This window comes from Stenella coeruleoalba (assembly GCF_951394435.1).
Source record: "Stenella coeruleoalba genome assembly, chromosome: 17".
In the NCBI taxonomy this organism is placed as follows: Eukaryota; Metazoa; Chordata; class Mammalia; order Artiodactyla; family Delphinidae; genus Stenella; species Stenella coeruleoalba.
In genome coordinates, this window is record NC_137163.1 from 66373661 (window position 1) to 66399158 (window position 25498).

At 42.3% G+C, this 25498-nt stretch overlaps 1 protein-coding gene and 1 long non-coding RNA gene across 8 annotated transcripts in view; one reads left to right on the forward strand and one right to left on the reverse strand.

Annotated features, from left to right (window-relative positions):
- The window catches only part of SULF1 (sulfatase 1), a 136137-nt gene extending 112289 nt beyond the window's left edge, over nucleotides 1-23848 (reverse strand). For 4 of the 7 annotated variants that reach the window (XM_079901244.1, XM_079901243.1, XM_079901238.1 and 1 more), the window contains exons 1-2: nucleotides 23218-23615; nucleotides 13227-13321 (exon numbers count right to left, since the gene is read on the reverse strand). The gene's annotated coding sequence lies outside the window, so the exon portion shown is untranslated. Of the gene's footprint in view, nucleotides 1-13226; nucleotides 13322-14367; nucleotides 14565-23217; nucleotides 23616-23695 lie in introns of those variants that run through there. The other 3 variants (XM_079901239.1, XM_079901241.1, XM_079901240.1) reach the window with 3 other exon arrangements.
- LOC307175766 overlaps nucleotides 23845-25498 on the forward strand; it is a 158762-nt gene continuing 157108 nt past the window's right edge. The window contains exons 1-2 of the long non-coding RNA XR_013824474.1: nucleotides 23845-23941; nucleotides 24872-24988. This is a non-coding gene — a long non-coding RNA (uncharacterized lncRNA). The remainder of the gene's footprint in view (nucleotides 23942-24871; nucleotides 24989-25498) is intronic.

A 25498-nucleotide genomic window follows, 5' to 3' on the forward strand; every position in this document is an offset into this window, starting at 1 on the left:
AATTCTTGGAAATTTCAAAGTTCGTGATGTGAGCTTACCAGCTCCATAGCCTCTACCTTTCTGGACCACCTCTCCTCTACCCTAGCTACTCCCGGGGCCGATCTAGTCAATCCCCAGCCCTTAGCAGTACCGGGCTGGTACTGTCACCTTCCTGTCATCTCAGTTTCATGCCTCCTGCCCTCGGACGTGTCTTGTCTTTCCACGATGCCAACCCCAGCAATTCTCGACGCAGAGGGGCTTTCCAGTCCTTCGATCCAACCACTCTTTGACCAGCCCTTCCTCCCTTGACATCCTCAACCCCTCCTAACTAGGTCAAGGTCATTTTACACAGTCATTGTAATGAGTCTTTGCAAATACTCTCCACCCACTTCCTTCTCCATCACTTCACCATCCTTGCTTGGCGCACCAAAACCCTAGTGAAATCCAGCTCCCTGCCTGCTCCTCATTTGTACCTGTGCAAGTAAACATGCCTAGGAAAAAAACGTGTCGCCCGGAAGAGTCCCAAGTGCAGCCACGCAACCACACTTGCTCTCCCTCGTCCAGGTGCTCTTCCATTCTCTGAGATGCCCTTCCAGTCACCTCCCCTCTCCTCACACCCTCAGCACTCCTCCTTCACTCGAGCAGATCACTTCGGTTCGGACTTCACTCAAGAAATGGGAGCAACTGGAAGAGAACTTCCACAGGCTTCCCCCCACCCCAGTCCCTGAGTTGCTCACCTACCAGCCTCTGCACCCCAATATCCTGCTTTCTCATCTATTCGAGTCGATGAATTATCTGTGCTCTCATTGTCTGAAGCCAGTTCTACACCTGCGTACTAGGTTCTACTTCTTCTTCTCTCCTCTTCAAAAAATCTTAGCGCCAGCAACGCTACCCTCTTTTGTTCAGATCATCATTCCTCCTCCCCAAATTACAACTTTCCCATAAGCATAAAAACATGCTGTTATTTCTTCCATCTTTTAGAAACCTTCTTGTCTCTCATCAACTGCTGCTCCACATTCCTTTGCTCCGGTTGCAGCAAAGCCCTTGGGAGTGTTGCCATACTTCTGTCTTAGTTTTGCTTCTCCCACTCTCTCTTACGCCTACTACAATCAGGCTCTCTCTCCCTCTACTTCACCAAAGTTGCTCTCAGACTTGGCACCAATGACCGCCAAGGAGATCAATCCAACGATCAGTTCTCAATGCTCATCATGCTGGACCTGCCATACATAGTTACTCACTCTCCTCCCGGAAACACTGTCTTCATTCAGTTTCTAGGAAACCAGAAACCCCTCTACCCTTCTTCTTTTCCCATTTCACTGGGTTCCTCCTCATTATCTTCTGTTAATCTGTCCTCTTCTCTTTGACCTCTTAATGTTGGAGTACCACAGAGGCAGAGGCTCGTCTTTTCTTCTTTCCTCTGTCTGTACTCACATCTTTGTTGATATGATGCTAATGACTTCCAAGTGCAAACCTCTTCCCAAATACAAACTCATAAACCCAACCACCTGCTGACTCAATGATACCTCCACGTGGAGGTCTAACAGACACTTTGAACTTGATTTCCAAAACTGAACTCCTTCTCTTCATCCCCAGAACTCTTCCAACTGTAGCCTTTCTGATTTCAATTAATGACAACTCTATCCTTTCAGTGGCTTTGGCCAAAACTTTTTTTTTTTGCTGTACGCGGGCCTCTCACTGCTGTGGCCTCTCCTGTTGCGGAGCACAGGCTCCGGATGCGCAGGCTCAGCAGCCATGGCTCATGGGCCCAGCCGCTCCGCGGCATGTGGGATCTTCCCGGACCGGGGCCCGAACCCGTGTCCGCTGCATCGACAGGCGGACTCTCAACCACTGCGCCACCAGGGAAGCCCAGGCCAAAACTTTTGAAGCATCCTTGATTCTTTTCTTCCCCACCCCTCCCAATACCACATTCAGTAAGTCAGGCAATACTGTTAACTCTGGCTTCCAAGATAGCTAGCTGACTACTTTTTACTACTTCCACTGCTATCACCAAATCAGAAGCACTCTTCTCTCTTTCAGTAGGCTTGTAATCAGTATCTCCTCACCTTTGCCATCTGTGGTCTGCTTCAACATGACAGATAGAGAGAGGCTTTTAAAATAGAAATGAGAATGTACTATCCTTTTGTACAAAATCCTGCAGTGGCTTCCGTTTCATCCAGGGAGATAACCAAAAGCCTTCTCATGGTTCACAGGTCAGGTGCTGGTCTATCGTGACTGATTTGATCTCATTTTCTACCACTCTTCCGTCTCCTCACTCTATTTCCATCATCATGGTCTCACTGTGGTTCCTCTAATGCGTACGGATCTTGGGACTTTGCTGTAGCTCTTCTCTCTGTCTGGAATTCCTCAAGATATCCGGTTGCTACTTTTTTTTTTACATCTTTATTGGAGTATAATTGCTTTACAATGGTGTGTCTCGCTACTTTCAAGTCTTGTTCCAATCTTACATCTCAATGACACTTTCCTTGTGAACCCTCCTTAACATTGCAACCTACACTGATTGCTAATTTTTGCTCGACTTCTCTTTTATTTCATAGTACTCACTACTTTCTAATATACTATATATATTTGACCTATGTATTATGTTTTGTTTTATTTTCTGTCTTCTGCCACTAAAATGTAAGATCCACAAATGTCAGGCTCTCAATACTTCGCTCACCGAGAATTAAATGATGCTTAAGTGAAGGAAGGAACAAAAGAAAAAGTGAATTAACCTGGTCTCACTGAGCTATTTATTTGAAAACCCTTTTGCTGGGACTTCAAAAGAAATTCTTTCCTTGAAGTGTTATGCCTGACAGTAAGAGCCTCTGTTATGGAGTCGGACTGGTTTCTCAATTAGAATGGGTTCCAAGTAGCTGAGAAATTCTCCCTCACCTTATACTAAAACAAGGTAGAACTGTGCCTCAGCTGCTAGGACACACTCTGGGGACATTATAATAAGAGCTTTTTGGAAGACAGAACTAGGTGAGTGGCCTCATTTTAGGGTCTGATATAAAATCAAAACTCAGAGCAGGTTCATCGAAAGCCTGGCCAAGTTTCCTGTAAGCCTGGCTCACAGGGAAAGAGAAACTAAGTTGATACATCATTTCAAATGGAAACTATGCAAAATTCAGTGGCTTTATGTGGTTTCAACCCCAAACCAGGTGGAACCTGAGGCTTTGGCAAAGGTTCACTTTAAATTCCTAACTGGGGAATGTAAATCAAGGGGGGAGGGAACGTTGGAGAAAAACAAACTGAAAGAAAACCTTCAGTTCTGAACAGTTCTGGAACCACAAATGTAAATCACTGCTCTGTAAACGTCATCTCACTCAGGCTTTAAACAAGTACGGTCATTATTTTGAAAAAATGTCCCTCAACAACGAACCAGCTTTTGTTATCTTATATTAGAATTTCAGGGCTCCCTCACACTCATGTGGAGATCAAATTATTATTTCCATCTGGTATGTTGTGTAATCAAAGCATCAAGATGAAAAGGTGAGTTGCCAAAGGTAACTGGAAGAATGAACCAAGGTCGCATTCACAGCTGAGTTCCTGGGCCTACAAAACTGCTGCCTGTCATTGAAGGGAACCAGAGATATAGACAAAAAGGAACAAAAGGAAATTTTAAGAATCCCGTGGATCAAATGTGATTAAGTATTAAAAGGCTGTGGTTTTGATAACAGCAATATTGTAGGAACCCTGAGTTGACCTATAGAACAGGAATAACTTATCAGTAATGTGGTTTGTACACACGAGTGTGTGTGGTGTGTGGTGTGTGTGTGTGTGTGTGTGTGTTTAGGACTGGAATAATTCTGAATTTTAGGGACCCTTTAAATAGTTAGGTAAAAGTATTCTAATTATAGGAAATATCCCATGTCCAGAGATTTTAAGCATCACAGACTTTTAAAAGACTTCCACAAATCCTATATTCTTCCAGATACAGGTATTTCTTATATACAACCGCTTGTACAGGTGTTGTATTAAGGTTTCAGAGAGAAATCTTTAACAAGAAAATGCAGGGCTTCTTTTCTGCCCAATTTGTGCAGTTGACCGTAATTCTTAATTTATAAGTCTATTTTTGACCACAGAGAGAAAGCTAGATAGACATCTGAAAGACCAACTCAATGTATCCTGCTGTGTAAATGAAAAGCCATCACAGTCCGTGGCCATCGGAGACTAAGGTAAGTGAAACTATAGTCTGGATGTTTATAATCCTGGTATATACTTAGCGGCAGAAATCCCTGAAGGTACATAACTGCATTTGCCAACTTCATGAATGTTAAAAACAGCCACCACTAATTTGAATTCTAGAATAACTTGTCACGAGTGTCCTATAGGTACCTGAAAACGTGTGATTCCTATTTCTGGATACTGGTGTGTCACAGCTATAAGGAACCTTAAGTAATCTTAATGTAAGACTAGCTTACCCTAGCATTGATCTCTAGTTTATATGAACTCAGTTTGATAGATTTTTCTCTATTGCTTAAAAAAGCACATGTTACAGAAGCACTTATATATTTACACCAATGTCTCAACTAAATACAGAGACCCTAAATATTGTGGATCAGTTTAACAATAGCCATTCATTCTTTCCTTCAATAGTATTTACTGCGCCCGCTATGTGCTAACTCCATGTTAGGCATTGAATGAGACCCTCTTACTGCCTTGAAAGGTCTTATTGACTAGTAAGGAGAAAAGAAAAAAAAACAAAGTCTGAATACAAATATGGTGGGACTCCTATTTCCAGGCAAGATGGAGCAACTGGTATCACACTCATCCTTCTGCTGTAAACAGCCCGAAAACAAAGTATACGAAGCAACCGTCTCAGACACTGGACGATAGGCTGTGATCTGTGAGAGAAGGGACACAAGTGAAGTATGTCCCTCCAGAGACACTTTTCTGGACTATGGTACAAAGAGGGGGACCTTTGTACATGAAGAAATATTGGAAAAATTTCCAAATGTGTTAAAAAATGTAAACCCACAGATCCAAAAAGCTGAACTAATCAAAAGCATGATAAATACAATGTGATGAATACCACAACAGAAATACACAAATGTAAGCCTATGATAAATTTCAAATACATAATTTTCCTTGATCAATTTCTGCATATATTTTTCTCCTTCCTTCTGCACATCCAGTTGGAGTATTCATCAACTTCTCCACTATCCTCTTGCCAAGTGTCAAGATGGTTGGAATATGTGGTGATGAGAAGGCGTGGAAGCAGAAGTAGACAATGAAAGCGTAGAATGAAAATATAGAGAAATTCTTTTCTATTCCCTCTTTGTTCCCCACTGGCTTCTTATTCACTACATATTTTCTTCTCTTATTTTCTATTCATGCCTTACAATTAATTTACCCCAGTACTCACTGTTTAAAGCCCCCAGGTTCTCATATCCTCAACTCTCTCACTAGGCTTCTTCCATCAATGGTCCTTATGTTCATTTTGCCCCATCCATCGACCTACCTTGTAAGTGCCTCATGGTGAAACCCCGTGACTGGTTTCTATATATTGCCTGTGTGTGTGTGTGTGTGTGTGTGTGTGTGTGTGTGTGTGTGGTGTGTATTTAAGTGTATGGACTTATGAGCAGACTAACGTTACAGGAACTTACCTACTTTGTGCATTTCTGGATTTAAAAAATTTTCACAAGTAATAGTAATAGTTAACTTGCACAAAGCACTTCACTGAGTGTGAGGCATTGTTCTAAACCCTTTATGCGTATGGAGTCATCTAATGCTCTAAACAGCAAAACAAAGTCAGTATTATTACTGGCCCCCATTTTTCAGATAAGGACACTGAGACACAAAGAAATTAAGCTACACAGTTAACCAACGGCATAGCAGAGATTCGAACCCAACAGTCTGGCTCCCAAATCTGTGCTTCTAACCACTACTCTACACTTCTCTCTTGCACCACTATAACTTAGAAAAAGAGAGTTTTCTATTTTAAGAAGAGAAGATCACCTTTGCTGGTGACAACACTCGAACTTCTCCCAAAGGCTCTTTTCACGTGACCCTAACACACATCACTGTGTACATTTTCAGACACCCACGAAGGCCAATAGCTCAGCCTAGTGATTACCAGGTAGATGGATGCATGGTCTTACAGTCTCAACAGGAGCCCGGAAGAAAAAAAAAAATCCATGTTTCGATAGTCCGAAATATTGTCTGTCACATTTAGGAGTTGGTTGTCACTGGAACAGTTATTCATACATACATATACCAGTCATAGCACACAAACTCTGTCTTAATATTTCCATAGCTAGAGAGAAAGTTCTTTACACTAAGACGGACTTCCAAACCAGAAATGTAAATTACACTCCTCTCCTTTCACCCAGAAGCGACGTTTTAGCCCTTACAAACTACGAAGCTGCTACTGTATCTGACATTTGAAAGAAATTCCTCTATAAATCGATGCTTAGGGGTGGAGAAAACAACCAGACAATTAAATATTTCCCCAAGAGAAAGGCAATCTTGTGACAAGCACTGACAGAGGGCAGGAGGATGTCGTTTTTCCTCTTTGGCCTCTGGGGGATATGCAGGTGGTGGCAATTTCTTGATCCATTTGAGCGCCAACAGGAGCCAATCAACAAGATCTTGAAAGCAACAGCCCCTCTCCCCGGTGAGCTGATCGTACACATCTTTTTCCTAATCATAAAGATTACTTGGAATCAATCTTTAACCTGAATTCCAACAACTACAAGCATATAATACAGTAGGAGCTATTTTTTTTCACTCTTATTTTTTTTTTATTTATTTTTTGTGGTACGCGGGCCTCTCACTGTTGTGGCCTCTCCCGTTGCGGTGCACAGGCTCCGGACGTGCAGGCTCAGCGGCCGTGGCTCACGGGCCCAGCCGCTCCACGGCATGTGGGATCTTCCCGGACCGGGACATGAACCGGTGTCCCCTGCATCGGCAGGCGGACTCTCAACCACTGCGGCACCAGGGAAGCCCTTCACCCTTATTTTTAATGCTTCAACCAGTAAAGGTATTTCATTTTGAAGCTTTTCTTAAAAAATGCACTGACTACATAGTTATAATCCAAGTGATTCTACAGCCTTCCATCTTTGCCAAGCATTTTTGAATTTTTGCCAGCTATCAAAAATACACATTGGGATTAGTTTACTGGCAGAGATATAAAACTAAAAGAATAATGAGGGAGAAATAAGGTGCTGGGAATAGCACAGTCTGATGGGAACTAATGATTACCAGGCAATACCTTAGCCTTTTAATATTATAATAACAATAGGTTGTGTTTGAGCAGCTCTAAACACCTGCTCCCTCCAAAGGTACTTTTACATCCTTTATCTTGTATTTACAACAGCCCAGGGAGGGAAGGGGGATGAATATATGCTAATTGTGTAGAAAATTACATAGTAAACAAAATACCTCTAATTAGAATCAATTCTCAATGCAGGGTTCTTTGGACAGCAGAATTTTGTGGCTAGTTATATTTTGATATACTTATCATCGGGAGGGGTATTCTGAATATCTATAACCCGTGCAGCACAGCACTGATGTGCTGAAAGGCTGCTAGTTCCCTCATGACCACTGTCCATTGCTGGGTATCATCATGTCCGGCCAGACCAGACTCCTATGAATATTGTAGGATGGATTTAACCTGCTGGAGCATTCGTCCTTCACATAATAACCCAATACATTTTAATGTAGAAAATGCATCCAACGTTTTCTTGGTAAAGCTGTAAAAGCAAATAATTTTAAAATTAATTTTATGGTAAATCCACTGTAAGAAGCCGTGCCTGATCTACTTGCTTAGTAAATAGTGGATTTGCTTAAACACTTGTATTTTAGCTGCCATTGTCAACTGGCTATCAAGAATGGACTCAAGATTTCTTTTAAAGACTACTAGAAAATAAAAAGAAAAGAAAATTAAACACTGTCCTGAAAACTTGGGAACTTCTGATGGTGCTGACCATTTGTTCGGAAATATTTTGGTTATTTTAAAATTTTTAAATAATTATTCTTTCTCAAAGGTCCTATAGCCTAACTACCTTCCACTTAAAAAGAAGGGAAGCAGAAATCACTGCAGTTCATGTTAGAATCTGCCCAAATTAGGACTCCTTCAAAATGTGCCTCTTTCCATTTTGATAGCCACAGTCCACAGCAGCTTCAAAACACTTTTGTGGCGTATACATCACCACCTCCCTACACCCTCACCACACAAGATTCTCTAGTCATCAGAGCAAAAACATAAGACAAATATGAATTCCCACTGCAATCCAATTTTACTGTTACATCTTTGTATATTCTACAAGAGAGAGAAAGGTCTTGTCCCTAAATACATATATGAACCCGAAGACCAGTGGTTTACCAAAATTAATCATTTAGTTTTACAAATTCTCTAAACCACAGATGCCAGTGTAAAAAGGCTGCAATGTTTCAGCTCTATTATAAATATGCAGCAAAAATATCCTAAAAAAAGGGCCTCAGTCAATGACTTATTTGTTTTAAGCCCTACTAATGCAATACAACAGAATATTATTAACAGGATCTGACCCTACCACGTAATTATTCCAGGGATAACTTCTTAGAAAAGCTAACCTTCATTTGTAATTGTGATGCCCTCTTGTGAAATCTAAGCAGATGAATGAGGTTAAATCAGGACACCACTGAGAGAAGGAATCTAAAATTGAATGTATCTGCCACCAGTGGTACTAGGCACTTGAGATCGACACAGATCAAATGCTTCCTCTGTAAGCAGAATTAATCAGTCCTAAAAATGTCTTAACGTGGTACAAGGCAGTATTTCTTTTCAGGAAGTGCTAACTTTCTACTGAGAAATAGATTCTGTCTTAACTTCAGAACACCCTTGAAAATCACCCGACCAAAAAGGCACCAGTTTAAGGTATCTGGCCTGACACCAAGTTGCGTACTTACACTCTGCTTCTTAAAATTCAGTGCTGTAAGAATCCGAACACTCTGTCCTAAACTGTGGCTCAGTGATCTTAAAACATGTTGTGAACCTAGTGTGGGCCATTTTCAGCACTGGATGAAACGATTCTGCCCTTATCTGTCTTCAAGATGTCTTGGGAGATATCTTAATGTGAGCAGGGTCCTTAGACCCCTCCTAAGAAGCATGACCACAAAGTAACCTCTTGTAACACACGGGTCTGGGCAGAGAACAAGACCATTGTGTGTGACCTGATTTCATTTCAGTGAATGTCCCGGTGAAGAATGACATCATCCCATTCTTTTTCTTGATCTCCACTTGTGACTGTCCCCCCTGCGCTCATCATAATTAAACTGCTTCCCCCCTCCCATTCCCTATTTCTCATCCCCACGGGCATTGCTATTTTCTCCTGAACTTCCTGCCTGAATGTTTCATTAGGGCAAGAGCAAAGGCTTTTCCTCTGGTCCGTCAACACTGCTGGAGTTTGCTTCTTGGCTACATGAGACAAAGCATTATTCTAAGGGCAGCCAGAGCAGACTGAGAGGGTCATTTGCTGGGACGGGTCTCAGTCAGCTGGGAATGGAGAGCAGCCAGTTGAAGACGGCCCGCCTGACGGGCACAATGTTTCTCATCCCACTGGAGTTGGATTTTCTTTACACACAAACGCATTGGCTTGGAGGATGTATTGTCTAAACAGATGCATTTAACCATGTACATACCACGTGTGCACATTTGTATACTTGTATGAACCAACACTTGCTTTATCACTTAGATTCATACTGCAAGACTCACATGTGAAAGTATTTCATTTCAGACGGATGGAAAGAGGATGTAGAAGACCCTAGTTTAAAAACCGGCATGAGAATGCAACCAAGTCAAATTGCTGTGCGAAGGAAGGCACTGACTGTGGTGTTTTGAGTATTTGCTCTTATAAGGAAAAAGCAAAATCAACTTATATCCCACATCCATGTAATGGAAGATGATACACGAATTTAAACTATGAACGATGAAGACAATGCAGAAACTGGAAACCGTTTTGATAGAAAGGTAGGTGAAAAAAAATCCAAATAAAATTGTCTGTTCTCCAAGATCCCAAATATGTAAACTATTTGGTAGTACCATATAAAATTACTGCCTTTTAGGTCAAAAAGAGTCAAATAGGAGTAATTTTCTAAGATTCCACCTAGCAAATTTTCATATAGAAAAGATTTATGGGCTTGGGTTAAGGGTGTGTGTTTTTTTAACTTTAAAAGAAGTTTCTATTAGGTAGCGATTATATTGTTTTTACAACAAATACATGATTTTAACAGACATTGGGATTCTGTGTAATAAATTGCCTTCTTTGATGAGAAATGTTAAGAGTGGTCACAAGAGTCTGCTTCTTAGCACGCCCCAATTCAGCTCTTTATACACTGCACCAAGTTTTACATGTCCTTGGACACCAAGACGAGGATAATGCTAGTGGTTTTTAGGGTTCACATCTGAAATTGATTCTTTGAAAAGATGTTGCTTACTATTACAGTCTATGGACAATTTTTAAAAAATATTTAAATTCAAATTAAGGTATTGAGTATAACTTAAATAATTAAAGTAATATAAATAAAGTCCCAGGGAGGCACAGTTAAGGCATGCTTATAACATTTTCCATCTCCAAAAAGCATCAGCAGGGCTAGGAAAGGTCTTAATTGCCTTACAAACAACATAGTCACTGTTCTAAGTTATCCCATCTGTGTGCACCAAACCTTGTCTGACAGTGCGGATTTTGAGTCCCGAAGGTACAATAGCGGCCATTCAGATTTTGGCAGGTGTATTTCAAGCTGAAAACCAAGCTCCACAAAACATAACGGTCTGTTCCACAGGTGCGAACATTTTTGACAAGAGCTCTCAAAACCTCCCCCAAGCTGTGAAGTTTAATTGTCCTTTTGGTGTCATTATACGTGAATACAACCTATCTCTCCTTGGAACAAGAGAGAATCTTCCGGCAATCGAACAGCCAGGAGACGCTTGGGCAGCTTCTGAGATTTGCGTATAACATCTCCTGGTTCTGTTCCTTGCGTTATGTATTTTGGAGGTGATGCCAAGTTCACTGAACTGCAGGTAAGCAGTTCTTAAAGCTGGAAAAATATTAAGTGAAAGGACTTTATACCCCAATGACACGAGCAGAGAGGCAATCAAAAATGCACAGGGCAGCATTTTGAAACCCCAAGACTCATTAAAATGGTCCTATTTTCTAAACCTGCCTGTCTGAGCACACACAGAGAGGACCCGTTTCTTTCTACAAAATTTGCCAGCTGGGAGGACTGTGGCTATGTGAATACAGGTGTAGTGGTGGGAAGGGGCTCAGCCAGCTATCTAGTCCAGCTCAAATGATGGATGAGGAAGGGCAGAGATCTCTGAAACTGGCAGCTGGTCAGACATTGAATTTGAATTTTCCAGTCCAAAGACAAAAAAAGCACACCGGAGCCAGCTCTAACAGGGGTTCCGCAGATTTTTTTTTTTTTTTTGTGGTATGCGGGCTTTTCCCAGTTGTGGCCTCTCCCGTTGTGGAGCATAGGCTCCGGACGCACAGGCCCAGCGGCCATGGCTCACAGGCCCAGCCGCTCCGCAGCATGTGGGATCTTCCCGGACCGGGGCACGAACCCATGTCCCCTGCATCGGCAGGCGGACTCTCAACCACTGCACCACCAGGGAAGCCCGGTTCCACAGATTTTTAGGAAATAAATGTCATGTATGTTAAATTTGAGCAAGTGATTCTGATTTCATCCAGTATTACAGTAAATGCATTTCTATTTTCTCGTAATAAGGATAGGCTGAGAATTGAAAGGATATAATATTGATACTTAAAGTGGTGAAATGACTCATTAGAGGGAGAAAAGTGTGACATGAAAGATTAGTAACCAGATAATAAACAACATGGCATCCCAGAAAAGTGGTCTCTTCAAAGCACAAGAGAAACTAAGACAGATGCTTTGAGAAATCAAAGCATCGGGAGAGGTCTTCAGTGACCTCTTGGGAAGATATGGGGTTTCCAGCCTCTTCTACAGTTAATTTTGAATGACATGATACCCAAGGACAACCTGTTTCTTTCTTACAGAAAACTTGATGCACTGGACTAAAGGTTCACAAGGAAAAGGTTTGGCAAATGGACTCAAGACGGTGAAGCAGTCTTAAGAAGTCACAGTTCTACTGCTGATTGAACTTCTTCCTAAGCAGATATCTCTTTCAGTTTGTTTTGGAATATTTTCCTCTCCCGTTTGGAGTTTCGAAGTAAGGAGACCTAAACTTCAACTTGTCTTCTCTTACTGTTGATTTAGCTCTGGAATAACCAGCATCCAATACCTTGCTGGTGAGATCCCAGACCACTTGCCAACAAAGCTCTGAGAATTAGAGAAAATCTGCCAGTGTTCATGATTTTATGTCAAGGAATGAACCCCAAGCTCCCAGCCATTTCCAGCCGTTTCCCTTCTTCACTTGCCATTTGTAGTATGAGGACAAAATGTTTAATCCCGTAAGTATTAGAAAGAGAAGCTGGAGAAATCAACCCTCAAAAGACAAACCTGAAATTCAGGTCAGACTTGAAGATTTTGTTTTGTTTTGTTCTGTCTGTGTGAGGTTCACGAGCTTTCTGGTGATTAAAGGACTTATTCCAAGTCAGCCTGGGCTAACACAAGACTTACAATGAAAATCAAGCAAAGGGCAATGATTCTGAAGGGCTGCAAAAACCAAGAGGAACTCAACAGTTTCCATGGTGCTAGTTTTCAATGAGGGTGGAAACAACTTTCAAAGTTGACATCTGAGCAAAGACTCATGGTGTGGGGTATAAATTCATATGAACCAACACCCCTAGGGACGTTTTTGCAGCCAAGGTTGTGTTGCTGAGATGGGTCTCCGTGGCCTGCCCTGCGTCCCACGACACTCTTGGCACCGGTGTATGTGGCCAAGGCAAGAAACTGTGAGGTCAAGCTGTGAACAAGACAGGTGACATCTGTAGTTTTCATGCCTGAAACTTTGGATGACTGTGCATAGCTGGCCTACCATTAACGACCCCTCTAATTCCCCTGAGCTTCCTGAGTATCTCATGACATGTTAATAAAGTTACATGATTCTTCAGATGCTTCTTTTGCCATTCCTGGAGACGAATTTCAAGAAATGGCTCTGCCTTTCAGCTCTTTCCGCCAAGAAGGAGGAGAACGCTTACAGGAAGGGGCAGGACCATTGACTCCTGCGTTTCTGATAATTCCCCACCTGTGACACATTCCCCTCTTCAAGGGACATGGAGTACCCGGGTTTAATGAGTGCCTTGGTTTAATTAATCGAGACCAGTATTTGATATGAGTACCTTTGAAGATTTTCTGCAATTATTCTGTCTTGGAGAACCTGCATGTCATTTGCCAAATTCACCTTCCTCAGATGATGGTGGCTGGCCGTCAGCACCTATGATGGAAGAAAGCAAAAATGCCATCAGTTGCATTTCATCAGTGATTTACCTTTCAGATGTTGCCCTTTCACACCTTCAAAGGAGGACATCATTAGGAATAGCACTCTTCAAATTTCTTCCAGACTTTCTCTTTTTTTTTAAGTTTGTTCTTTAAAAAAAATTTTTTTTATGTGGACCATTTTTAAAGTCTTTACTGAATTTGTTACAATATTGCTTCTGTTTTATGTTTTGGTTTTTTGGCCGTGAAGCATGTGGGATCTTAGCTCCCTGACCAGGGATTGAACCTGCACCCCCTGCACTGGAAGGCGAAGTCTTAACCCCTGCACTGCCAGGGAAGTCCCCAGACTGAAGGTGATTCTTAAAATCACTCCAAGAGACTTTGAAGTACTGTGGCTCATTCAATCCTTTTATAGAAGTTTCCATTTGACTTTCTTTTCATCAAGAGAGAGACTTTCCATTAGATTCATTTCATATTATTCTCTAACTGGATTTTGTAAAGCCAATAAAGAAGTCTTTCTTTTTAAAGGTTTACAAAATGTTCCAAGTTTAAAAGTTGAATGACGTCTAATTTCAGGTTCTAAGACCTATTTTAAAGGAAAACATGCAGAATCATGAAATCTTCTAAAGTGACTGCAAGCTACTATTTGATGAGTAGCAAAGTAAGCATTTTCAAGTGGTTAAATTTGTTTCTATTCTGCATTTATGACAGTTGAGATATGTAAGTGACTAAAATCAACTTCGATACTTTGAATACGAGGAAACACCCATTTTAATGCATTAAGTATTTGATGAAGCAATCTTGCTGACATGAAGAGCACATTTAACATATGCATGCTATATATAAATGCAGATATGATATATAAATTAGAAGAGGAAAGATATATAGTAGCTATATCTTATAAGGATATACAAGTTATAAGACATAAGCTAGAAGAATAGGAAAACAACACACACTATTTCACAACCCCAAATTTCCTTTACATTTAAAAAGTATTTCTCTTGCCTGTGTAATACTAAGACATTTCATGTGGAGCCCTCTTACCTCTTCACTAGTGAATATTCTCAGAGGTAATGGGTGTAGATTATTTCAATACAACAGACCTGGAATCTCTTCTTGTTCTGAACTGGCCCTGGTGATTCAGGTTAAATGTGGACAGTCCCAGGTCCTCTGCTCTGTTCTGGAAGCTTCACTCTTAGGGAGACTGTTGTGGTAGGACCTCCCTGCAGCTGGCCGCCTGCTGCAGGACTCTTTCTCCCATGCCACCCTTATCCTTATCACGTCTCTTTCTGTTCCCGGCAGATCAACTCTTCCGCCCATTTCCGCCACCCCCTGTCATCTGACACACCCAACCCGGTCAGCTTTTGACCACGCCCCTGTGCTTCTCATCCTGGAAGTTGGTGAGTTCTAGAAGAACTTTTCTATTCTCTGATAACATTATAAATTATTATAAGCATCACGCAGATCTCCACTTTTTTTTTTTTTTTTTTGCGGTACGCGGGCCTCTCACTGTTGTGGCCTCTCCCATTGCGGAGCACAGGCTCCTGACGCGCAGGCTCAGCGGCCATTGCTCACGGGCCCAGCCGCTCCGCGGCATGTGGGATCTTCCCGGACCGGGGCACGAACCCATGTCCCCTGCATCGGCAGGCGGACTCTCAACCACTGCGCCACCAGGGAAGCCCAGATCTCCACTTTTTATGTATGTTCCAGGAAGACATATAAATGTTTACATTTATAATTATGCACGGCACCCTGTGATCTTCCAAAGTAAAATTTTACATTTGAATGTGAGGCTACAAGTATCTGGCTGTGGTCATGCTGGATTATAGCCTATTGTCAAACAACAGCGTCCTTTCTCTGTTATTCGCAATCTCCCACTGGGAGCAGCAGGAATTCCAGGCTACAGAATCCATTGGCTATTTTGACCTTGACCGAATTACTTCATTTCTCTATGCCTCAGTATCCTCCTCTGAAAAATGAGGATTAAAAATCGTTATCTATTCCATAGGGTTGACGTGAGGATTACATGCAAACATCCATGTAGAAGAATAATTGGCCAGGAAATTTAGAAGAATAATTGGCCAGGAAACACTGGCGATCATTATTACTGGCACTGAATTTTGTTTTTAAGCCAGTAATAAAGATACAACTTCCCTTGCAGTAGTAGTTTGCAATCAAAAGACATTTTCATGGAATGAGACCAGGGTTTTCATCCATTTTATAAATGGAGACTTTGCTTTGTCATCATTAAAATTATACTGTGCAGGAGAATAGTGTAATAATTTAGAGCTATAGCCTATTAAAGAAAGAACAGAGGCAGGTATTTATACCTGCTTGATAAGTGTACGCCTGTGAGAGTCAAATACTCCTGCTGTGCTGAATGAAGTTTCATTTGCCAAGAGAGAGTAAGGAGATAGGATGACTGAACCACCACGGTTTTTAGTTCCATAATCTCGACACCAGCAGACGGATTGCCTGGATCCTTTCTGCCTTTATATGTGCCAACTTGTAATAATTCACTATAAACAGAGTACGAAATGTGCAATGGAAAATTTTAATGAAAATATTTCTCTCTTTTTCTTTTACAATTTCATTAATGAACACGGGTTAAAACAAATTTATTCTTTAGTTTCAGCGAAACAGCATCATTTGACAAATAAAACCAATATTACTAATGTTAACCAATTAATTTGATTCCAACCAACAGAATATTATTGGTTTATGGTTTTGTTTATATTTAATTAGCAATCTGTTTTGGATTTTCAATGATGTAAGTGTAATTATATTATTGTGGATTTATAGTTATATAAATGTAATTAAAGTGACTTAAGCGGGGGCTGCTTATTTCAGTAACAGTTTAGTGGATAAGGATGGAAATCAGTACCAGGGCTCAAGTCCATAGCTCAGGTTGACAAGTGCTGCTGGAGAGCACCCATCAGCCTGGCTTCCCTGGGATCCGAGCCGCGAGACCCTCTCCATGCTTTCATTTCTGCTAGAAGAGTTTACCTTTATTCCCTCCACATATGAAAATTCTAAGCAACCCTCTGGGATCAGCTGACCCCCTCAATTTTCATTTCTCTCTCTCCCCAGAACACTCACAACATTTAGAATCTGGGCTACACGATGTAGCATCTAGTGAGAGGGTCTCCACTGCTGCCTAGACGGGGGAAGGTCTCGTCTCTCTGGTCAGGTTTTCAGACTCCGAAGTGTGAGAGTTGTACTTGGGGCTCTGTCTCCATTCTATGCTCTGATCACAGTGTGGCCCCAGAACACCTTGCACTGATGAGCATCGCAGTGTAGTCAGGATCTGAGTCACTCATGGACTCTTGGGTTATCTGGGAGTTTATTCAAGTTTTGGTCAAGTGTATCTAATCCGAGACCCTGAACGGCTCCTGCAGCAAGAATAAACGAGCGGCCCGCAGCCCTAAAGCTGGGCCACACAAACCTGAACGGAACAGGGAACCACTGGCCCAGCTTTGGGTCATTTTGTCCTTCCTTTTTCTTAAGCCAGACCTATCATATTTTCTGCAGGCAATGACTCGGCCTAAGACTCCGATGTGTATATGTGTGTGTGTGTCTGGAGTGAACTCACATGAGTCTCAATGTCTCTGTTCGTAAAATAAAAGGTAAGATTGCAAAACCTCCAAAATCACTTCCTGCTCTAAAATTCTATAAAATGTTGGCACATGTGCCCACTCACTTGACATTAACATCCACAGATAAGTGTGGGTGTGCGCCAGAATTTCACCTGCTGATAATATGTCGGGAAGTTCAGTTTGATGGTTTAAGAGCTGTACTTTTGAAAGTTTGGCCTGGCTTCTCTCTCTGTATTAGTGTTATTGCTCTTAGCACTTAGGGATCCGTGCTGGAAAGCAAGTAGATGATTGAACTGAGCTCTCCTGGCTTTCTCAGTTGTTCAGAAACTGAGCCGCATTTCCTGGCTCTGAGACTTTGTGAACTCATCAGATTTTGCTGCAGAGAAATGTCATTAAAATAACAGTCCCCGGTGGGAAACACTAGCACCATTCATAGTTAGTGAAATGCTGAAACAGTAACTGGTATTTTAAAACTATGGATTGGAGGCCTTTCTTTATACTGTACACACGCATGCGTTTAGATAGATGTGTAGAAGAGATGTTTGTTTGTTTCTTAAGCAGCTGTCCTTTAATTGTCTCCTAAAAGTGGCTTTAGCCCTGTTGCAGAAATGCATCCTGTCTCTGCTCCCTTCACTTTGGAAAGTAATAACCGGTTCCAAACTGCTTTCCCTAAGGAGTTGCCGGAAGGTCCAAAATGTCCTCATTAGAAAGCTTACACCAAGCCACACCAATCTTGCCATTGTGGATGGTGCACGCATGTGGGGCTATTACTTCATGCACAATGACATGAGACCAGAAAACATGTGAACAGGAAGCCAAACCCGAGAGAGTTGGGGAGCTTCCAGCTTTCCAGAGAGCACAGAAATGAAGCAAAATTCAGCAATGTTCTGGACTCAGGTGTCTGGGGGCAGAACAGCTGCACCCCAGCCCTCTTCAAACACTGCATAGGAGAGTACAGTGGCTCAGGCATCACCCAGCCTGGACTCAGTCATTATGCCGGCAAACCCCCAAAGATTGTGAAGTTGTAGCCCTTGCTTAGGATGACAAGACTTTAAATGGCTTGAGTAACCTAAAAGTAGAATGGCCAGCACCATATATGGAAGAATAAGAAGGCCAAGAAACCCCGGCGATCACTGACGATCAAACACTGGTAATCCTCACGTCAACAATGTATCAGTATGTTCCTCACCCTTTCAATCATGCTAATGGAAATTCCCTCCAATATATCTTACTCCTTCTTTAAAGAATAAACTTTCCCATGATACAAGCTCATCCTATTCTAAAGTATATATTTGCTGATTATTTTGTATAACTGAGATAGTAACAGTTCTTTTCTAGGTCTCTTCTTTCTTTCTTTCTTTTTTTTTTTTATTGTGGAAGCATTTTTAGCAAAAATAGAAACCTCTTCATCATCTCCAAAACCAAAGATAATCTCTGAAGTTTGGGGAATTTGAAGTGAGCTATCAGAAGCCGGATGGAATTCAGATTACCATCAAATACGATCTTTCTGATGAGTGATAAAACTCTTTCTATTTAGAGGTGACAAGAGCTTCTTAAATCTGCTTTTAAATGTGTTGATACAGTTTACCTACCAGGAGGAAATATTATACGACTTTGTGAGACCAGCCATGAAGCCTCGGGCTCAGCCCCTTTCGTAATAAATGGTATTTGCTCTGAAGTGTTCAGGTGGGGTTGAGAGCTCTGAAATCCAGGAAATCTGATAGAGGCTTTGCCACAGAAGATGTGAAAGGGTATAAGAAAACTAAGGTTATCAAGTAATCAGACCTCAGCTTCCTGTCTGCTAATTAGATTGTTTTCTATTCATTCTAAATGTGAAAGTTCTTCCCGTTGTTATCTTTAAAAAACTCACAAACGTGACATACCTCTCCTTTCCAGTTACCCACCATTCAAGCCCATGGGAAGAATTTCCTGCTCAGCCTAAAGAAGAAGGAAATGTTTGTGGGGTACATCATGCCCAGGTAAGAAATCATCTCCTTTGCTTTAGTCTTAGAAGTTTCCTCTTTTACTCTAGTCTCTGAGTGGGCCCCCAATTCAAGGGAAGTGAAAAAACCCTGCTAAAGAAAGAGCTGCTTCTTGATGAATAAGTATGAATTCTTCATGAGTACGTGTTCTTTATGAATAAGTATTCTACTTGCCCACGGATCTCTTTCCCAGTCTCCGCTCATTTCTCAAGGCTCAGAGGTGTACATATTTCTCTTTTTGAGGGTATACAAAGTTATTGGCAAGACTGCTCTGGACATGGCCTCCCTGATGAAAAGTGAATGGGAAACAATCCACTCAACAGCGGGGATACGAGATGAAAGCTCAGAGCCCCATGAGCCCAGAGACTGACATTTCTTGGGGGAACTGAGCATGATGGGTACAGCCCGGTTTTTATGTTTCTTCTCTAAACTTCTAAGATAAATCTGGCAATTTTATACTTTTTAAAAACCACTTTTTACATATAAGCAATATCATTTGTATCACTTTTTTAGATTCCACATATAAGCGATATCATGTGAAATCTAAAAACAACGATACAAATGAAATTATTTACAAAACAGAAGCAGACTCACAGACATAGAAAACAAATTTATGGTTACCAAAGGGGAAAGGGGCGGAAGAGGGATAAATTAGGAGTTTGGGATTAACATATACACACTACTATATATAAAATAGATAACCAACAGGGACCTACTAGTGCAGGGAACTATACTCAGTATCTTGTAATAACCTATAATGGCAAAGAATCTGAAAAAGAATATATATATATATATATATATATATATGAATCACTTTGCTGTACACCTGAAACTAACTCAACATGGTAAAACAAGTAAACAAACGAACAAAAGCAATACCACTTATGTAAACAAAAGATTAAATGAAAACCAACTTTTATTTTTTTTTTATTTTTTGGCTACGCCACGCGGCACGTGGGATCTTAGTTCCCCAACCAGGGATCAGAACCCACGCCCCCTGCATTGGAAGCCCAGAGTCTTAACCACGGGACTGCCAGGGAAGTCCCCCAAACTGACTTTTTATTTTACTTGATGTTGTAGTTTAACCTCTCAAGCCAACATTACCCCAATTAACTCAATTTCCTTCTACGAACTTGTACCTCTTCTTGTTTTATGGTATTCTATTATAGCTACCCAGTTGACCAAGCTTAAAACTAATATTATAGACATTATATTATTATAGACATTTCCTTTGTCTTCATTCAGTCCTCAAGTTGAGAATGTTCCACCTTCTAAATCTCTCTGGAATCTGTGCCCTGTTGTCCACCTACACTGCTCAGACCCTCAGCATTTCTCACTTGTTTACGACAGTAGTCTTTTAATCGGTCTCCTAGTTTATAGCATTATCACCCCCTAGGCCTTTGCCTAACCTACATTCCACACTGGAGAGTAGATGATCTATATAAAAATCTTCCTAAAACGTAAATCACATCTAGTCTCCGCCTTCTCAACCCCAAGCAGAGTCCTTCCTTGTCTCTCCATTGGCTCAAGAGTAATCTTGAAAGTGCCAGGTCTGGGGAGGTAAGGAGCTTGTGCTGCAACGCTTCCATCATTGAGATGGCTTTGCTACAAACAAAATAAACCAAATAAACAAAGTAGTCTATTGAACAAAATAATGTCTTAGTGACGTAGGTGACATATTTCAGCCCAAGCTTTTTATATGGATGTGAACCTATAAAACAAATTTTTTTGGAGCATGAGCTGGTCTAAAAAGACTCATGAACATGAGTTTGAGTTTTACTAGAGTAATGGGTCCAAACACCTCAGCATGAAGCACCACAATACCCATGATCGGACCCCTGACTAAATCTGCAGATTCCCTGGATTCAACATTCCAGCACCAACCGAAACCAGTTCCCCGTCCCCTGGCTCTCACATAGTCTGCTCTCCAGTGCTCTTCCCTTCTGCAATGTCCTTCCACACCTCCTGCTCTTTTTTTTTTTTTTTTTTTTTTTTGCGGTGCGTGGGCCTCTCACTGTTGTGGCCTCTCCCGTTGCGGAGCACAGGCTCCGGACGCGCAAGCTCAGCGGCCATGGCTCACGGGCCCAGCCGCTCCGCGGCATGTGGGATCTTCCCGGACCGGGGCACGAACCCGTGTCCCCTGCATCGGCAGGCGGACTCTCAACCACTGTGCCACCAGAGAAGCCCCCTGCTGATTCTTTAAAAGTCACACCAATCAACATCATCTTTGTAAAAGTTCCTTTGACTTTCACTGGGGAAAATTACTTGGGCCTCAATTCTGTCACTTAATCACAACACACTTCTGTTTTTTGCAGGTGTTATATACTGTTAAGAAAATTAATCTGTTGTTTTGGTCTGTTTCCTTGGACTAGGAACTCTTCCAGGGCAGCAGGATATTAACCTTCTTCATTTTGGTATCACTAGTGTTCAGCACAGCATGCAATACACGGTAAATGCTCAAAAATCCAAGGCACTGAATCAAAGATGAAAAAAGGGAGTAAATGGAAAAGCCCTAAAATTGAAAGAAACTGCTATTTTCAGACACTGTGCTAGGTACTTTACATATATTATTTCCTTTTAGTCCTTTCAACAATCCTCTCCTTGGGGTAAGTAGTATTGGTCTCCTTTTGTAGAGGTGAAACCTGAGGTTGAAAATCTGCAAGATCTTGCTGCTGGTCGCATAACCACGTAATGGCAAAACCAAGCCTCCGATCCAGATCCCGTCACAGTCTGCGTTCTTTCTGCCATGACTGAGTAGGCTTTGGAGGCTAACGTTGAGATTACGTGGCTTATCTTTGTAACAAAATTAGCTAGATTATAGAATTTTAGTATTGACAGCTCGCTTTTAAATTTAGGGGGAAAACCAAGTAGAATCCAGTCTTATTTCCAACTTTAATTATGCCTTAGAATTTCTTGGAAGCCACAGAGAATTTTAAGTGGAAATCTCATTTAAAGGGAATCTTAAAAATAGACCCACTTTTATAATGGTTCCCATGTTTGTTGAATAAATAATGAATAAATAGCTCTATTGCATTCTGAAATTTGATATGAAATCTTTCCACTTGGTCTATTTTGGGTATTACACCATCATGTAAGATACTGAACACTGGAGAGTTACAACAAATGTGAGTTTCGGATGATTAAATATATATATATGTATATTTAATTAAATATATACATACATTTGGGTATCCTGAACTCTTTTATACACACACACACACACACACACACACACACACTGGTATACACACATTACGTGTGGTTTTCATAGCTATTCATCTAAAGATAAAGGCAATCAAACTCAGTGGATTCATCATAGCACTTAACGACACTAAAAGTGAGAGGCCTTGCTTTTCTACATTACTGTCAATTTATATTTCTTAGTTTTCTTACCTGAAATAAAGACTAATTTTCTATATCTCATAGTACACCAACTTATAATCACGGTTTTATAAATGCAAATTGAACAACTACCCAAAATAGAACTTTATTTTCTCGGCTTATTCATTTAGTGAATCATACTTTCTAAATGTTCAGAAATTGTATCTCTCTTAGTGTTACCCTAGAGTTTTAAATTCATCTTTTGTTGAGAGACAATTTCTCAAAGCCATGAGCATCACCCCTGAGAAAAACACTCTTGTTAATTCAGCATCCCTTACAGACACATAGTTCAATAACAGAGCTTGGGGGTTTGCCAGTGCTTAAGAAGTTTGTGCCCATGTTCCTTTAATATTTAGACCCTTCAGCTATGCAGTGATAAACTTAGGAAGAATTCACATGTCCACTCTAGTTACAGTGTTTTGCAGGGTTTACACAAGCCAGTGCAAGTTTCAAGCCTACGCCAAAAAATGGGATTTATTTCATAGTGTGAAAAGAAAATTCCAACAACTATATTTGCCCGAAACTGTGAGCACTGAAAGCAGAGAAATTGAAGCTGGAAGTAGCTGCATCGTTTCTGGATGCCTCACAAGCCAGGTGAATAACCAAGACTCCTTTGCAGGGCAAGATGTGTGTGTGAGTGGAGAACAGTCAGCCAGCACTAGGACCGGGACACGGGGAAAGGGGCAATTTCAGCACTTCCTCTTGGTGCTATTTTGTTAATAAGTGAATTATCAACAGAAACCTCTTTCCCTTCCTATTACTTTTAGGAGGGGCCCAATCTGGGTGGAGGACTTTAGCCAGAAACACATTTCCCATCATGGCAGCGTCTGAGTGCGGGAACCCATTCTCGCGAATAAATACGATGAAATGGACAAGAGCAGTAAGGAAACTTTGTTTTCCTCCTTTGGAAAGAAAAAGCAGAGCATCATACTTACAAAAGTCGCCTTTAAAATCTTCTCTGGAGAACAAGCTCTGGGAACTGGGAGCTTGCGGAGGAGCAGAGATAAGGTGGGAGCGGGGCTTCCTTCCTCCTGGGGGCGAGAGTCATTGTTTCTTATCTCCCTGACCTCCGGGCGTAAGGGGCCGGGAAGGCCCGGCCTCTGACCCCCTCTGCCCTCCCTCCTGGTCTCGGCGCCTCGGGTCGGGGTTTCCTATTAGCCGCTCCAGCCGCCCAGCCCGACACGGGCCCGGGGATGCATTAAGGCCAGTCTGTGAAGTGCTTGCGAGATGCAGAGGGTTATATAAGCCCGCGTATTATTATCATAACACACCCCCATAGAACCAAGGCTGCCAGACAAACAAAAGGCAGTTCCAAGAAGGGGAGGGGCAGAGGCAGAAGTTACACTGGGGGTGAATTTCGGGACACTGCTGAACTGGCTGGAAAAAAAGGCAACTCAATACGTGTATGCAAACCTCGGCAAACAAACTGAGCTGCAGCTGGCTGGCCGGCCACGCGGGGGGGCTCCTCGGAGGGAGGGGCAGTAGAGGGGGGTAGGCAGGACTTCCAGGCTGCGGTCCCGGCTCCCCCTTCCCCGGCACCCGGCACAGTAGCCGCCCGTGGCGGGATGGAGTGGATGAGGAAGATGTGGTATTTGGAAAGGCAGACGTTCCAGAGACCAAGTGCTTAGTAAACACGGATGTTTCCTAGACTCAGACCAGGTGCTTGTGTTGCTTTGCTTTCGTCCTGGTCTCTTGTTTTCCTAATGATGGTTTTCGGGGAGTTCCCTGGGCTGGGGCCGAACCCTCTATGTGCATCCTCTATTTTCAATCTCCGTGGGCCCCCGCTTTTTTTCTCTGTGGGAGCAAGACACCCAGCCAGACTGTTCTTTAGGCCAGAGCTTGGGTCTGAGAAAGTTCTGGTTCACTCTGAGCACCCATCCTCCCTGCGACCCTCCTTCCCCCATCCTGCTACCTCCAGTTTTCTTAGATTATTTTCCTGCCCTGTTCCTGGCCCCGCTGCCCAACATGTGAGGAGCTTCATCCTCCTGGCGTTTGTGGCTTCCACGTGTCACCCCACTAATTACCCGCTTCCCATCCTACTGCCCCTCACCTACTCCAGCTCATGAGAATATGAATCATTCTCTAAAGAAGGCCTTTCCGTTCCTTCCCCTACAGCCCTTCCTCACATCCTCTCCCTCAGCCTGGAATGTCCTCACTCCCCTTTCCTTCAAAGCACAGTTCAGATCCCATCTTCCCCACAAGATTTCCCCAATTTCCCTTCTTTTCTCTCCATTGACCCGGCACGTAATTCTTCATGTGCGTCTGGTTTCGTAAGTCTGGGGTCTTGTGTGGTTCTCCGGGGTGGCCTAGGACAGGCACTTCGTGAGTGTTGAAGAAATTCAGCTGACAGCCGACGTGGTGTCACCTGGGCCATCAGTCTTAGAGTGGGGGGGGCCGCATGTAACCTCCGCGGGCTCAGGTGAAAGCCCGTGTTGATGGGCTTTTGAAGCTGTGCGGTGGGCCCAGGAGGGTTTGTGATAGGCATAACTTTGGGGTATTGGAAATTTTCATAAATTAAAAAAAAAGAAAAGAAAGAAAGCTTTACAAAAAGTGGAGAGGAATGTCTAACCTTGAGTCATATTCCTTTAGGACATGTGTTCATGAGGGTACCAGGAACTGTGGCCTCTACTGAGTTCCTGCTACTGCACATCAGGAGACCTCTGAAGTGGAGCTTACTTCCTAGAAGGCCAGAAGAGTTCCCGAAAGGTGAGTTTTTCAGAAACCACAGACTTCTGGGATGTGTTTTGTGAGAGAACTTCTCCACTGTGGAAAGAACAGAGACTATCACAACAGCAGCTCCACATGAGAACAATAGCTCTCTGGTGACTTACGATATGGGGTGAAGTACAGAACGCGAGCTGTCAGGTGTTGAATTTCTGTGGCTAAGCGTTCAAGCGTTCTTCGGGACGTTCCCGTTAGTCCCTGGTGAAAGCCGTGTGCTGTCGATACCACCTGTGGTGGTTGGGTGGACCGTGATGTCCTTTAAGAGACTTGGGGTGTGTCGACATGCTCTCCCATGCACACAGAATGTTCAGTGAATTAGAAGAAGTTTCCTGCTTCCACTAATTTGGAACAATAAAAACGGATTCAGGTTCTGAAGAGGAATTTTGGCCTCCAGTTCTTGAGGTCTGGGCTTCAGAAAGGACAGCGGTCTCATTGCAATTCCGTTGTTCACATGTAAGATCTGTCTTTTTGTTCTGCTCAAGTCTGAGCCAT